This window comes from Camelus bactrianus, chromosome 8, assembly GCF_048773025.1.
Source record: "Camelus bactrianus isolate YW-2024 breed Bactrian camel chromosome 8, ASM4877302v1, whole genome shotgun sequence".
Classification (NCBI taxonomy): domain Eukaryota; kingdom Metazoa; phylum Chordata; class Mammalia; order Artiodactyla; family Camelidae; genus Camelus; species Camelus bactrianus.
In genome coordinates this window covers 1781342-1797325 of record NC_133546.1, presented here as the reverse complement: position 1 = coordinate 1797325, position 15984 = coordinate 1781342, and the positions used below count along the sequence as shown (strand labels likewise).

General features: G+C 53.3%; 1 long non-coding RNA gene across 2 annotated transcripts; it reads right to left on the bottom strand.

Annotated features, from left to right (window-relative positions):
* Positions 1–11486: 11486 nt before the first annotated feature.
* LOC123619985 (uncharacterized) lies at positions 11487–15750 on the bottom strand. Of its 2 annotated transcripts, XR_012508460.1 has the most exons (4): positions 15586–15750; positions 13646–13833; positions 13178–13214; positions 11487–13067 (listed from the first exon to the last, which is right to left on the bottom strand). It is a non-coding gene; the product is annotated as an uncharacterized LOC123619985 (long non-coding RNA). The 2 variants fall into 2 exon arrangements; XR_006728669.2 differs by lacking the exon at positions 15586–15750 and having other exon boundaries at positions 13646–15169.
* Between the last annotated feature and the right edge of the window lie 234 nt (positions 15751–15984).

Genomic DNA, 15984 nt, shown 5'->3' with positions numbered 1-15984 from the left:
ACAGCCTTAAATAACAGAGGCAATTGTCACATGTCACAGTTATTTGAAGCCACCGAAATGTTCTCTCAGCATCTTTTCTATTTGCATCTGGGCCTTCAGACGCTTCGAAGCTGGAGTCCCGCGCGGTGTCCCTCTGGGCGGGGAGGGGCCCTTGGTCCTCACCTCCCTCATCTCCCTGCAGCCGGCTGCCCTGCCCTGGGGCCACCCTGCTCACCCCAGCCCTCTCCTCCGGCAGCCTCACCGTCCCCGAACCCATAAAACATCACATGACACAATCAAAATGACTCTAGCAGTCCTCTAGTGTAAATGCTCTTTTTCACCAAATGCACTGTCGGATTCTTTTTCTTTTTCTTTTTCCTTTTCACCGAGATGATTCTTTAATTCAATAGAATAGAATAGAGTTGATTTAATTTTAAATGTTAGACAATTTTATGTTATGCATATTTTAGCTACAATTTTTTTAAAAAGATTTTATTTAGAAAAGTATCAGGAAAAGTAGAAAGCCATTGCCAAGGAATCTAGCTTTTTTTTTGCGTGTATTTGTAGCATATTCTTTTTTTTTTAATTAAAGTACAGTCAGTTTACAATGTTGAGTCAATTTCTTGTGTACAGCATAATGTTTCAGTCATATATATACATACATATACTCGTTTTCATATTCTTTTTCATTAAAGGTTATTACAAGATACTGAACATAGTTTCCTGTGCTTTACAGAAGAAACCTGTTTTTTATCTGTTTTTACATATAGTAAATATTTGCAAATCTTGAACTCCCTAATGTACCCCTTCCCACCCCTTTTCCCCCCAGTATCCACAAGTGGAATTATTTTCTGATTCTAGAAGTACCCCATGCCATCAGTGACCGAAACAGAAACAGTTCACGTGCTGAGGATTTTTTTATTTGAATTTTTTAGCAATACTTGCACACAGGTCAACACTGAGACCAGCAAAAGGCCACAGGGCAGAGTCTCTCCCACCCCATCCCCCGGCACCCAGTTTCCTTCTGAAGAGGCACCAATGGAAACAGCTTCTTAGCTGTCTTTCCAGAGACATCTTGGCATCTTTAACCACATACACATGCATAAGATTTTAAAGGAGGAAGTGGAAACTGCCACAGCCTCCCTGTGGCGACCCGCAGCGTGTGTGCCGGCGGGGATCGAGGACAGCGCCTCCCCGCACACGGACCGCCCTGACTTCTAACTCTTCTCCATTTTCCATCAAAGACTCTGAAGTCCTGAATCAAGTCACCAGCCAGTGAGTGGAATCGTCACGACTCAATCCAACCTAATTTTTCTAATTTTCAACTTCCTTTACTCAAATATGAGAGCTCACTATTTTACATTTTTTTCCACTTGCTTTGAAGGGCCGTGTTGCACACTGCCTCTTTGACAACACGTTCAAACTTCAGAGCGGTCCCCTCCGGTTAGCAGACGTCTGCCTGCTGTCTTTTCTTTCCTTGTTCTCCAACTCGAATGTCCTGGGGTTGGTCCCAAAGTGTGCGGCTTCACAGACCCCGTAAAACAGTATCGCTTGCTTCCAGGTGACTGAAAACAGAAGAGAATTCTAAACTCCACCCAGGAGAAGGCTAAAGGGCACGTGCTCAACGGGAAAGGGCACGTGTGTGTGTGTCGGGGAAGACGCACCCACCACGCCCACCAGCAGCAAAAGGGTGACTCAGAATCGTGAAAACGAACCAAAGAAACGCGCGACGGTCTCCTTCAGAGACACGGGACCGTACCCGTCAGGGGCGCAGCGCATACAGACAGCTGAGCAGAAATGCTGAAAAGAAGTGCTTCTCCCAGAAGAGCAGGGGGGAGGGGCCGGGGCGGCGTCACGGGGAACAGAGGACGCGGCTTTGCCAGAACCGGACAGGCTGAGCAGTCGCTTTTATGTGGCTCTTTTATGTGGCCCTGCAGACAGCCAGGGCGAGCGGTTCCTGCTGACCTGCCAGGAACAGATGACATCGCCCCTGGTTGATCTGCACACGTGACAGGCTTCAGGGTCACTGTCTTATCAGAGCCACGGAGAGTTTTTCGTTTTGCTTAATTTTCATTTTGCAGCTGACTTGTGCGTGAAAGGCCACGACCGTAGGCCTGTGGTCCTGCCCCAGGCTCTTCTGTGATCACTGCCGTGAAGGCCACTCTGTCTTTCAGGGACAGGACATGAGGCTGCAGTGCTCCTATCTGCCTGGGCTGCGTTCTGTCAGCCTCCAACGGTGACCCCAGCATTCGGAGAGATTTCCCATCTAAACCCACCCCCGCACCTCCTGGCTCTGGGTTCCTCTCCCAGTGATGGGGCTTTGCTTCTCCTTGGGGGCGGGGGAGGAAGGGTTAGATCAATGAACCCAACTGCTTTGGACACGTTTTGGCAAATTTGAATACTTTGTTGTATAAGAAGCTGCACTTTCCTTTGTTGTTCTTGTAGCTCAGAAACTCAGATTTTAAAGCCATTAGGCATCCCAGTGTCAGTGACACCACCTGTGTGGCAGGAGAGACCCTTCAGGACCTTGGAAAAGCCTGCTTATCATTTAACAGAATTATTTGGTGTCCTTTCCCCCGACTGCTCTGGAAGAGACAACACGCCAAAGACACACCAGATGTGGGGGCCTGGTGACAAGCCCAGTGCTCACTGTGTATGAGTCAGTTGAAAGTTGAGTTTGGGGATAGACCATTGTCCTAGTTGGGGCAGGTCTCAGGCCTTTCTGCAAAATCCTAGGAAACCCAGTCCTTACAGTTATTCAGATGTAAGGGTAGCAAAAAATGTCCGAAGATGAAGATCTCCGCCAATGAAATGATAACTCAGATGCTCAGATCTTCCTCTCCACACAAAACCATCTCCAGCTCTGCCCAGGCTGCCAACACCTTTGTTGGTCAATGTACTGCTAAGTTACTGGTGCAACGGGCTGTACAGCAAAGGACCCAAAGCCCAGGGTCGTGGCCCCTGGCATCCCGCCCCTGCTCCCGGGGGACTGCTGCCCAGCTGGTCCACGCGGGCTTGGTGAGGGGCTCTGCTGAGCCGAAGTCCGCCTGGTCTTAGGTACAGACTGCAGGTTGTGTTTGGGTTGCTCCAAATATCCCTCATCCTCCTGAGACCATGTTCTCACCATCAGTGGCAGAAACAGCAGAGCCAAGCCAGACACACAGCACACTTAAAGCTTCTGATTACACCGTGTCCACTCACATTCCATTGGCCAAGGCGAGTCACAGACCAAACTCGAAGCCGGTAGGAGGGGCTTATATCCCGCTGGGCAAGACTCTGACTCGTCACAGGGGTTGGTCACAGGTCCTTCACTGGTTATTGAATGGCAAACATTTGACTACAGTGCAAGATGATTACAAAATAAAATTACAGATCTGGCAGGAGGTGTCACCCACGAACTCAATGAATGTAACGCAGAAGAAATACTGACTCTCACACAGACACCAGCCCGTGAAGGCCACCTTCAGCCGGAACTCGAGGGGAAGCAGCGCAGATGGTGACACGGCCACAGCTCACGAGAGAACCGTCCAATCCTCCAAGACGGTCCTTTGGGAAAACGCATCTACACATTCGCCAGAATTACCTTCTTTACGATCAAGCCTCCAAACGTGAAGGGAAGGATCTGCCACCTAAAATTCTGTTGAGAAAAATTATACCAGAAACCCCCCACAATATTCGATTCCTTCTCCTTTTTAATAAGTATTTGGCAGAATTGCAATGAAAATCTAAGTTCTGCTAAGTATGTAACAAAATAAATTTATTTGCATACTTTCCAGTTTTATTTTTCAGTAAATGTCCCAAACCAAAACTGTTTATGCCATTTATTTTGAATTTTTGGTGCCCATTTTTTTAAATTGAAGTTAAGTCGATTTACAATATTGTGCTAGTTTCTGGTGTACAGCATAGTGATTCAGTTTTACATTTATATTCCTTTTCATATTCTTTTTCAATATAGGCTATTACAAGGTATTGAATATAGTTTCCTGTGCTGCACAGCAGGACCTTATCTATTTTATATATAGTAGTATGTTTCTGTTAATCCCAGACTCCTAAGTTATCCCTCTCCCCAACCCTGCTTTTCCCGGTGGTAACCATAAGTTTGTTTTCTGTCAGTGAGTCTATTTGTGTTTTGTAAATAAGTTCATTTGTATCATTTTTGGGGGGTTCCACACACGAGTGATATCGCGTGGTATCTGTCTGTCTCTGCCTGACTTACTTGACTCATGCGATCGCCTCCAGCTCCGTCCGCGTGGCAGCAGAGGGCACGATCTCATTCTTTTTTATGGCTGAGTTGTTGCTGCTCACTTTTGACAAATTCACAGTACGTGGATCACGAGGACTTTCTGAACAGAGATTCGGGGTCTAGTCTCTGGGACAGGGAGCCTGGGTCCAGTCTCAGTGTGTGGGACAGACGTGTGACTTTGGGCGTGTCACTTACCCTCTGTGGCTGAGCGTCCTCAGCCCCTCCCTGAGGAGACCCGTGAGATGACGCGGCCAAAGCAGACAGCACCAGCGCGCGGGAGCACCAGGAAGCAGCAGTGTCATCAAGATGACTCGCTCGCCTGTTTCTGCAGCTAAACCTGTATGTGTGCTGTTTATTATCTCACTTCATTTTATTATTTTAGCTTGTCTAGTTGTAGTAAATTCCATACAGTTAAATTAAGCAAATGCACTGAACTAAAACAGTGCACATTTTGGGTGATATTCTCACCTGTGTTTCTGGAATCTACTCTGTATTACGTAAGCAGAGGAGGATGAAAACTCAGAACAAATATAATGTTTATGGAAAAATTAACATGTCCTGAAGGGATATAATTAACCACACTCAAACAGTTCCTGTGCAGCTGGGTGTAAAACTCATGTGTCTGGTGATAATTTAAGAAGCAGAAAGTTATATAAAAGACAAATCGAGGTGGTGGGACTCCCATCTACAGATCCATGGGAAGTGCTCCTCCCACCCTTTCTGCTCTTGGTCATCTTGCTGCTGCCTCGGCCTGTGAACAGCAGACGAGTTGTGGGCAAACAGAAAGTAAAGGAAGGAGGGAAGGAGGGGGGGAGGGAGAAGAGGGGAGCTCACTGCTTCTTAAAACTTGTTATTGCAAAGACAACGTGATGTAGTCTGGAGTTTTCAGCATTTGAAATCAAATTAGTCAAAGGCAGAAGCTAGTTATTAGAGCAGGTGATTGTCAACACTTCTCTGGGAGAGAAAGGCTGTTTGGACGTCGGGCAGCGTGAACAGCCAGGAAGGCACGGACGCTGTATCTGAACACAGGCTATAAAATGCCTAGTAGAACCCTGCGTCCTGAGAGACAGCCCGTTCCCTGGGTGGGGTGGGGGGGCAGCCTGACCAGAGCCACAGAGATAGGAAAGCACCGTGCGCGTGCACGCGCCTGTGCGTGTCGCGATGCAAGTGATCGGTGCTGCCGACACGTGTGACACTAGAAGGGAGGGATGGGGAATGCGATGGAGGGGAGAGGGCAGGGTGGAGCCGCGGGGCTCCGCACACGTCCCACGGGCTGAGTTGCATCACTGAGGCCAGGGCTGAAGACGGGTGAGGACCAGCCCCTCCACACGGGTGAGACCTGCCTTGCCCTCCCCTGAGCTCCACGTGCACACATGCATGTTGCACAGGCGCCCGGCGTCCGGCACACAGCACAGACGTTCACACAACCACAGGTAAACCAGCGCCTACGAGGTCCCCGGGGAGGGGCAGTGGGGACACAGCGCATCAGACCCCTCGCCGCGGCGGGGGCGTGGACGCAGAGTCGGGTGGGAAGATCAGGAGGGGGTCTCACGGTGGCCAGCACGGCCACCAGCGTGAAAGTGGAAGCGCCCCCACCCCCCACCCGCCACCCACTCTGGGAAAACAGGACGCACCTCGTGCCAACCTGCAGCCTGGAGGAAGCAGGAACCGCCTCGAGCAGCGCGGACGTGGAAGAAAGGCCGCCTGCCCTGTCGGGGCACCCGGGGCTGGACGGAGCCGATAAGAAGTAAGACGGCGACTGGGCCAGCCAGACCCAGAAGAGGGGAAGGGGTGAGGTGCGGCCCAGACAGCTCGTGGCAGGCCCCGTCTGGACGGACAAAGCTCCAGGAACAGGAGGAAACCGGACCAGGGCCTCCCGGCTTCAGAGGACTGAGTGCATCCGGCCAGAGAGCGGTGGGCGGGCCATGACCGTGTGTCGGGAAGGAGAGGAATGTGGTAACAGGACGACGGGTGGGGTGAGGTTGCCGGGACTTGGGTTTGGGGGCCTGTACATCGGGGTGCAGGAGGCAGTGTGGCCAGCGGATGCTGTGCACACAGGGGAGGTCACGATGAGAGTGCCAGGTGGTGACTCTGAGCAAAGGCACACCTGCATGTTGTTCTGGGGATCGTGGTGTCCCGGGACAAGGACCTGTCATCCCTCCGCTCGCTCCTTGACCTCAGAGATGCCTCTGGCTGCTGATTCTTTGCTTCCTGTCTGATTCCTCTTCCTCCTCCTGAGCAGGAAATGCTAGGTTTCCTCAGGCCTCTTCCTCCCAGTCCTTCTCCTCTCATCCTACAGTCTCCCTGGGACCATGACTCCAGGAGGCCTTTAAATAAAGATGACTTTCAAAGTCTCACTTCCAGCCCGCACCTCTTTGACGGGCTCGGGGTGGATCTGCGTCTCTGGCTGCAGTCCAGCATTTCCATCTGGGTGTCGTAACTCAGCTTCAAGGGTAAACAAGCAAACTTCACCCCCCCCTCGGAGACCATCCTCCAGGGCTCTCCGCATTGGTCCGCGGCAGCGCCGCGGAGGAGCTTCCGCAAGCCAGCCCAGGACAGTTCCCACAGCCTCGTGCCCAGTCCGTCTTCCACGTGTGTTTCCCTCCTGAATATCTCTGGAATTCACCCATCTCTCCCCACTTGCATTATTACCGCTCTTGTCCATCTGGCGCCCTCGGGGTCGCCGACTCACCCTCCTGGCTGCTCAGTGCACCGCGTTGGGCCCTCTGAGCCACCCGGGGGGCTGCCGCCAGAGTGGCCTTAGGGGAGAGTTGCTCCTCGCCTCCCCCACATCGCTCCAGGCCCGTCCAAACAGCGACCCAGATGCCCAGCCACACTTGGGGCTGTGATCTGCTCGGCCCACAGGACTCCTTTCTTTTGAGGGGTGGTAATTAGGTTTTATTTATTTATGTGTTTATTTGTTTATGAATGGAGGCACTGGGGATTGCACCTGAGACCTCGTGCCTGCTAAGCACGTGCTCTACCCCTGAGCTCTACGCTCCTGCTGCCCCCCGGATTCTTTCAAGTTAGGCACACATTCAGGCAAACTCATCACAAGATGATTTCATCTAAAATCTGGGACTTCGGGGAAATTCTCAAGGAGGTAGAATTCTTCTTCCCCGCTGGCCAAGAAAACCAAACCTGTACCCAGACAGCCATCTTGGAACCAGCCGGCTTCCTTCCACCCTCGTCGGGAGGGAGAGGCCACCTGACCCCAGAGAGAACCCCGAGGGGATGGGGCCAGTTAGACACAGACGGGCCATGTTCTCTGCAGCACAGACGGAACCTTTGCTACGTGAATTTTGTGACATGAACGAACACGGTCACCACCTTTGATTTCCTAGGCCAGTTTGATGCAGGTTTTCTGTAAAACAGCAAACGCATCTAGTTGTTGTAGTGAACATGTCACAACCCTCTCGGCAGAGATGCCTCAGTGGCATCTCGTGACTCCTTGCTCTTCACATGAAACCCGAGCCCCTCGCCTGACCCCCAAGGCACTGGCTGGTCTGGCCCTGTCTCCTGCAGCCCCCTGCGGCCTGGCCTCCCCTGCACGGGCCCCCTCTCAGGCCCCTGTCCTGCCCCTTCAGCAGGACACCGTCACACTCAGTTCTTCGTCTGGGAGAAGACATCACCGTCACGCCCCACCCCCCACTCACTTGTCTGGCTCCAGGGAGGAGGGCAAAGTCAGATTCCTGCCACATGCTTTCACAGACTCGGGGTCCTTTCCTTCATAACACTTTCCACAGTTGCTAAGTCAGCCTTGTTCAGGGTGGTTATTTGATTGTCTGCCCCCAACTCCAGCCGGCAAAGCGGGGAGGGGGGTGACTGAGGTTCTCTGTTTCTGCTCACAACTGTCTCCCTAGCACCTACTACAGTGGTAAGTATTTGGTGCTGAAAAATGTCTCCTGGGTGGATGGATGGACAGACCAACGATGGATGGATGAACGGTCAACTAACTCTGGAGGCAGGAGTTGGAGACAAGCGCAGTGAGAAGTTTCTGGCTTGCATTTCCCAGTGGAGATGGTGCCTTGAACTGAGATCAGGAGGGAAAGCCGGGCGAGGAGGCGGCGTTACTGTTTAATAGTGTTACTACGTCAGTAGCGGGGGTGGGGGGACACCCCGTGAAGTGGAAGGTTGGTTCCCTCCCTCACTTGGGGACATGCTGTTTTATCCCTCACTGTCAGGGAAGAAACACTCAGACAACTTCAACCAGCCATCGTCTTTGTCCCACAAAAGCCACGTCTCCCTCAGTCCACTTCCTGGTCCCCTGAGCCCCGGCCCTGCGTCCTGCCCCTGCTACGGGCCGCCCCAGCCCCGCACACTCAGTCCTGCCCAGCACGGAGGCTCCTGTCCTCCCCACACAGAGCACGCTCTCTAAGACCCAGACAAGAAGTGTCTCCAACTGCATTTAATAAGAATCATGTGAAAATCTAGCATGTTCACCAAACAAATCTCAAAAAACAGTGTTTTTTGACCAAGAGGAAAAGGACAAACTGCAAATCTGGGCGTTGATAAAGTTGAGGCGAACCCCACAGAGCTGGAGGTGGGATGTAGCACAGCGTTACGGTGAAATTTGAAATTAAAATACCAAGATTTAATTATGGTCTCTGGTGTTTACCCTGTAACCTTAAGTTAGTTTTGATTTCCCTTGGCCGTATCTTTGCAGTCTATTATTTCTGATTATTCAAAAACAGGTGCTTGCAAAGACATTACTTCACATATTCCGTACAATAGGAACATCGTTTGTTTTATGTGAACTTTCCCATTCTATTAATACTGAGCTTTTTCCTGTGGGATTGTCATCTTGTTTATGATTGCTTTTTAAAATACGGAACAGGTGTAAAATATTGGCCGCTGCACCATTATGTTTAAAGACAGTTCACACGCATGCTCTCCGGTCGCAGGCAGAGAGGGTAGGGGTCTCGGACACATCAAAAGACGAGTGGGCGTGGGAAAGCAGGGCGCGGCGCTCCCAGATAACCCAGTTCCTAGGACTAACTGTCGTCAGCGCCGCTGCACTGGGCTCGCGAAGACTGGGCCTCAGTTCATCTTAGTAAGCTCCCCTTGGCCGCCAGGCGTTGAAACCGAGGGAAACAAGCCCCCGTGAAGAGTGACACGTGCGACGAGACCGCGTGGCGGGAGGCGGGCGGCTCCGCGGGGCGACTGCGGGGCCCACTGGGCGCGGCCGAGCCGTGGGCACGCGCGCGGGACGAGGGGGCGCGGCCTCACACGACTGCAGGTCCGAGCGAGGCAGGACCCTCCTGGCAACGGGCCGGTCGGGGGGGCGACGGTGCCGCTGAGCACGCGACCTCCGGGGGAGGCCGCCGCTCTCCCAGACCCCCCGGCGCGAGGCGGGAGGGCGGGACCCGCCGTGGGCGGCGAGGGGGCGCCCCCGGGACAGTGATCACGACACAGCGCGTGCGCGGGAGGCCCCGTCCCCGCCGCCCCGAGCCCGGCACGCCTGTCCCCGGTGCGCACGCCGCGCCCGCGCCCTGGGATTCCGGCTCCGCTGGAGACCTTGGCTCTGTGTGGGCCGGTCCGCTCCTTGCTCCCCTGAGCTGAGCCTCCCGGGATGCAGGATCCAGGGGGCAAGCCGGCCGCGGTGTGCGTGCGCCCACGCGCATACCCACACGTGCACGTACTTCTCTGTGCCTGTGGGTGATGTATGTAAGCCAGCGTGTGCGCGATTGCGTGTACACACGTATGTGCGTGTAAGTGCACGTGTGTGTACACACTGCTCTTCACGCCAATTTGTGCTGAACTTTATTCACCTGTTCAGCACAAAGCCAAGTGGCAGTGCCTGTGTGTTCCCAACAGCCTGGATTTCGAAACAGATCGTAAATTCTCACGGAGTCAAAGGCCACTATGGCCGCCTGCCACCTCTCCAGTCACAAGCAGGGCGGCATGTTCGAAGGGCAGAGAAGGCAGAGGCTTGGAAGAACCGTGTGGGCTCCACACACACCCAGAGGTCATGAACAGCCCGCCAGTCAGTGAATTCAGGTTGTGTGGAAAGAGAAATATTCAAATTCCTTTCTGATTTTCTGAGTTCTGCAGAATTTGACGAAAGATGAAAGCAAACGGGAGAGGGGTTGGGCCTAATATGAGTATTAATTAAATGAGCTGAGCAATTCTCCCTGGTTCCCAGGGCCCCCAGGTGAACCCATCTTCTCTGTAAATTTCAAGAGTGCCTCTTTAAAAAAAAATGCTATTGAAGTGCAATCAGTTTATAACGTTGTGTCGATTTCCAGCGCACAGCACAGTACTTCAGTCATACGTGTACATACGTGTATTTGTTTTCACATTCTTTTTCATTACAGGTTACTAGAAAGCATTGAATATAGTTCCCTTTGCTGTTCAGTAGAAACTTGTTGTTTATTTTATATATACTAGTTAGTATCTGCTCTTATTTTAAATCAGGAGTTAAATTAGGAAGGGAATGGTATGGTAAATCTCTTTCTGATTGTCCCAAACCCATCCCAAAAGTCCTGTGGGCCCCCAAGACACTCCCAGGACATCCCACGTTCGTCTTTCATCTCCCTAAATCGGGGGCAGAGATGAACTGAACATCCTGACATGCCGGCAAGTTCACACGAGGCCAGAAAATTCCAAGATTTCTTTCTCTTGAGGCAGCCTTAAACTTACCAGGGAATGATAGAGCTCAGTACCCTAGGCTGGCCACCCACAGCCCCACTCCTGGACACACCGCAGCGATGCCGCACCAGCTCACACAGCAACTGCTGCCCTGAGGGGACTGTTCAAACTACTTGTTAACCACAGCCGCAATGAAAGAACATTGCTCCAGCCCTGACCACTGTGCACAAAGCTAAAAACAGGCAGCACTGCCACGGTCAGGAGGGCGGGGGCCGAGAGAGGTTTCACTTCAATCAGCATAACTTGTACAAAGCGAGAAGGAGAAACAATTTAAGAGCAGATCACATATCAGATTGAATGGTGATTAATCCATTGAGGAAACAGCAGAGAAGCAGCACCACAGGCCCGCTGCAGACACAAAGGTTTGGGAAGAATCACCTGAAGCATCGGAGAGAATCAGCTGACTTACAATGAAGAGTGCTGTGCATTCAGCATCGGTTTTAAGCTGTGTGCTTCACATCCTTTCTATCAGAAAGACTTCACACACAGACACACACACTCACAGACACACACACACACACACACACACTTCTGGGGAGAACCAGTTGTTAGACACTTGCTAGCACTCCCGGCCCCACCCCAAGCCCTCCCTCCCACATACTCTTCCCTGATCTTAAAAATAAATTTCCTGGCATCAGAGCAGGGACTAATCCCATCCAAGTTTCGAGGATCTTGAATGAAGGAGCCATTGTCTTGCCTTGGAAATCTTCCAGAGACAGAAACATACCTATTTCACTTTGTTCAACTTGCACCTAGGGCTGAGAGGGGCGCTGGCTGCCGGCTGCAGCGCTTTATTAACATTTCAGAAAACAGCATTATTTCTGCGATTCGTTGATGTATGAGTTTATAGAAAGTGACTTTAAAGCGATAACCAGTTTTGCTTCTTCAATCAGATTCCGTACCTTTTACATCCGTGCAATGCTGTCTTTTGAAACGGTTCCCTCAGGAAGCCCCTCACTGACACCAGTCTTGTTTCCAGAGCTTGAAGCACTTTTGGAATCCCCCTTTGGACCTGACTTCAGGACAGCGTGTGACACACCTAAGTAACCCAATCTTATTTCTGCATTTTTCACCAAAAAGCATGTTATCCGGCCTTATCACTCACTCTATTTACCCCAAAAGTTCCAAACAGAAGTATCTGCCTGGTTGTACAAGGAAAATCCAATTTGAGAGTTAAAAAACTTGACACTGTGGAGCAGGGTGGCATAAAATTAGAAAAATATTTTATACCTAAGACATGTTGTCCAGGCCACAGAGCCAAAATAAAGCAAATCCTGGAGGAAAGTCCCCCAGAATTCCCAGGACTTTTTGAGCTACATTCTCATTCCCAGGGCTCCTGGGTGGTCTGGGAGGCGCTGCTGGGGACGTCAGACTGGCATCATGGTCTCTGAGTCGTTCTCAGCTGGAGCAAGCGGGGAGCCCCGGGGCCGGCTCTCCTGCGGGTGCCCGGCCTCCTCCAGGAGTCCCGGGAGCAGGCGGGGGTGGGCGCTTTCGCAGCCCCCGTCATTCAGCTCTCTGAGGGTTGCTACTGCATCTCCTGTGTGACTCCAGACGCCAGCCCGGGTTTCAGAGAAAGGTTCTCACTGCTCCATCCTCGGAAAAAGAGCCGTCCCCAGCCGGGCAGAGAGACCCTGCCAGGCTGCGGGCCTGAGCGACTTCATTCGGTAACCCTCCCTCCCCAGAGACGGAGCTCCGAGCCGCGAGCAGACACGCTTGGCGTCCTTGGTCAGAGCGTGGACGGGATGGAGCCCTCACTGACCCCAACAAGAGAGTCCTTGTGAGTCAGGGAGGTCAGGGCAGCCCTGGCCTGGCGTGTCCTCCACCTGCCTGTATTACACCCGCCAGGCCCGACCGAGCCCAGAGCCGAGGTGAAGCCGGACACCCCCCCCGCTTGCCCTTGAGCTCTTGACCCCAAGACGCCGGGAGGAGGGCACTTGCCCCGCACACTTGGTGCCAGGCTCCCTTCAGGCTTCCCAGCCCTTGCCTGTGCCCCCCGGACGGGGCGTGACTCCTGGGACCACTGGCGGGGCACCGACACGGGCCACTCGGACATGCAGGGCAGGGAGAGAGGCTTGCAAGCTGTAAAGTACCTTCAAGTACACGAAAGCCGAGAAATCGTTCCACCTCAGTGGGGAGTTCATGGAAACTCCGAACAACCGTGCCCGGAGGGGAAAAGAGACTGCAAGGTGCCGCACTGAAAGTACACCCAAACGAAACGCAGAGTTAGGGTACAGTTGTACAGAAACAGGCCGTCTGTGTGAGCTGAGAACTCACGTGGTGAGGGTGACATTTTCAAATCACTACCTGCTTCGTGGATGGTCTACTGGGACTGAATGACAACCTTTGAGGTTAGGATGAAAAAAAAAATCATGTTAGAGCAATTAATAAAATTGAAAGTCACAGTATTTACGTGGCACCGAGTGTGTGTTGAGAAATTTCTAAATCTTAGAGATTTTGATAAACAAGGGACACGCAGTCTGGTTGGACCTGGATGCTAACGTCACAGGAGCCACCTAAACCACCTGATGGGGGCGCTGTCAGCGTGCCACCGGGCCGGACTTAGCTCTGTGCCGCTGCCCTACTTCAGCTCCCAGCCCTGGACCAGGGAGTGGGAGACGGGCCGGGTGGTCACGCGGAATGTCCAGGGCTGTTGTCACTCAGGCTACGAGCAGCTCGTGTGCCGGCCTGAATCCCGGGGACCTGCCTCATCTAAACCTGTATTTTTAAACTGGGGTTTCCTTCTCCTTCTGTGACTTATCATTTAAAATATACCTGTTATGTTAGTCATTCTGGCTGCCTTAACAGAGAGCCGCAGATGGCGCAGCTGCGACAACAGGCACTTTCTCTCAGTCGGAAGGCTGGGTGTCCGCGACCAGGGCACCAGCAGTTTGGTGCCTGGTCAGGGCTCTCCCCCCGGCTTTAGAGGGCCGCCGTCTTCCTGTGTCCTCCACGACCTCTCCCTGTATGCCGAGAGAGAGAAAGAGAGAGAGAGAGAGACTCTCTGGTGTTTCTTCCTGTGAGGACAATCATCCTGTTGGACCAGGGCCCCACCCGGATGACCTCATTTAACCTCCGTCTCTGCCTCAGAAACCCCATCAGCAGTGCAGCCACTGTGGGGGCTGGGGCTTCGACATACGCGTATGAATCCGGGCGGCCCACCAACCTCCGGTCCATCACACCAGTGCAAAATAAGTAGATGGAGTAAATGGCATATTTCCTTTTGCAGAATGAGTCATTCGTTTAAAATCCTGAGTTAAAGAATGCGTCCTAAGATGCCAGGCCAGGGGACCCTCCTAATGGTTAACTTAGACGCCCACAGTGTGTCCTCTTCTCACAAAGTTGTCTCAACAACACCTTTCTCTCTGGGTGTGTTATAAATTACAGTAGGAGTTACAGCTGTCCACGGCTTCACAGCTCTACAAGGGGTACGTTCGTGTGTCTTGACTAGTTTAAAGCTTAAAGGAATCCGATGGACTTTGTTTCTCCGTTTTCTCAGGGGGAAACTGAGACTGCAAGTGTGTCTCTCCAGAAGTCCCACTCCTCAGCGCTGGGGCTGGGACCCAAGTCCAGGGCTCTGAACCCCATGCTGTCCTGCCCTGAGCGGCCACCACATTCATCAGGCATGTCCAGAGACACTGAGATTCCTCGTGAAGAGGTGACTGCGCTCACTCAGAGGAGAACGCTCCAAATCTGTATCTGGTCTCGGGAAACAAAGGGCCTGGTTCTTCGGGAGACGTTTGCGCGGCTCTGATCTGAATAGGGAGTGAACGGAGAGCCCGCAGCGGGCGGGACGGCGGCCGGCCCCCACCCCAGCCAGGTGCCCCTGGGTGGCCTGCGTTCCCAGGGACTGGCTCGTGGTTTCATGATGAACAAGAGGCCCTTTCACAAACGGCTGCTTGCAGACTCCACCTTCCGACCATATCCCCAGAGGCTGAGACAGCAGAGCTCCGACAACAGGACAGAGTGGCCGACAACAGGGTTTCTTTGGCCACTTCTGGGGCCAGGGCTGTGAGGCCCATCCCGGTCCACGGTGGCCTCTGTGCGTACTGTCGGCCACTGCTGCGGGTGCCCGCCCGGCCCAGGCCGTCCTGCCTGCTTGGTGGCCCCATGGCTGCTCAGTCCCCCTCTGTCTCCCGAGTAGGGTCACTAGGAGCGCCTTCCAGTCTCTCACTCCCCCACCGTCTCCTGGGCGACTCGTCCACACCACCCGCCTCCAGTCTGATTTCACCCCATCAAAGCCTCTGGCTATACCTTTCTCACGCCCCCCACATGGCCGCCCTCAGCAGAACCCCTCGGGCTCAGCTCTGGAATTCTAACCTCACCCCCAGCCGGCCCCCCACCACCTGCCCCCTCTCAGCACCTCCACAACCCACCTGCTCAGGCAGAGAGGCAGGGTCACACTCCACCTCCATCCCACACCCAACCCTGTACCCCGACCTCCACTCCTACAGCCACCCTGTTTTCCTGCCCGGCCACATTCAGCACCCACGCGCTGGCTGTGGTCCAGACAGTTCCCGCCTGACCAGCAAGTGACACTTCCCCCTCCGGCTCTTCCCGGACGACGTGCTCACCCTATGGGAGCCAGAGATTTGAGATGCAAATCAGATGTCATCATCCCCGGGGCATGAACTGTTCAGGGGTTCCCACCTCACTTGGAATAGACGGGGCAGCCGCTCATCTCCCTCCACACCCCGCACCCCCGCCCCACTCACCTCCCTTGGGCGGCCATGTGTTCTCCGTGGAGCAGAACGAGCCGGTCCAACCTCGTGCCGTGGTTCCTACCTCCTGAGAGTCTCTTGCCCCGACGCCCACATCCTGGTCCTTATCTGCCTGCATTTGCTCAAAGAGCACCTCCCCACCCACAGCACCCCTCCCCATCACGCTCTGACCTGTTTCTCGGCTGGGTTATCGTAGTCCTGATTCCAGTCTGGGCTGACATCAGTCACCTCGTTCCTCGTCCGCCCTCCCGCTAGGATTCGGTCCTATGGGAACAGGAATCTGGTGCAGCTGTGGTCCCTGCAGGAACCACACAAGTGAATGAGGGGCAGAAATTCCCAGAGATTGCGAATTTCTCGATGGCAAGAATCCTTTCCTGGGGTCCCCTGTCTTCT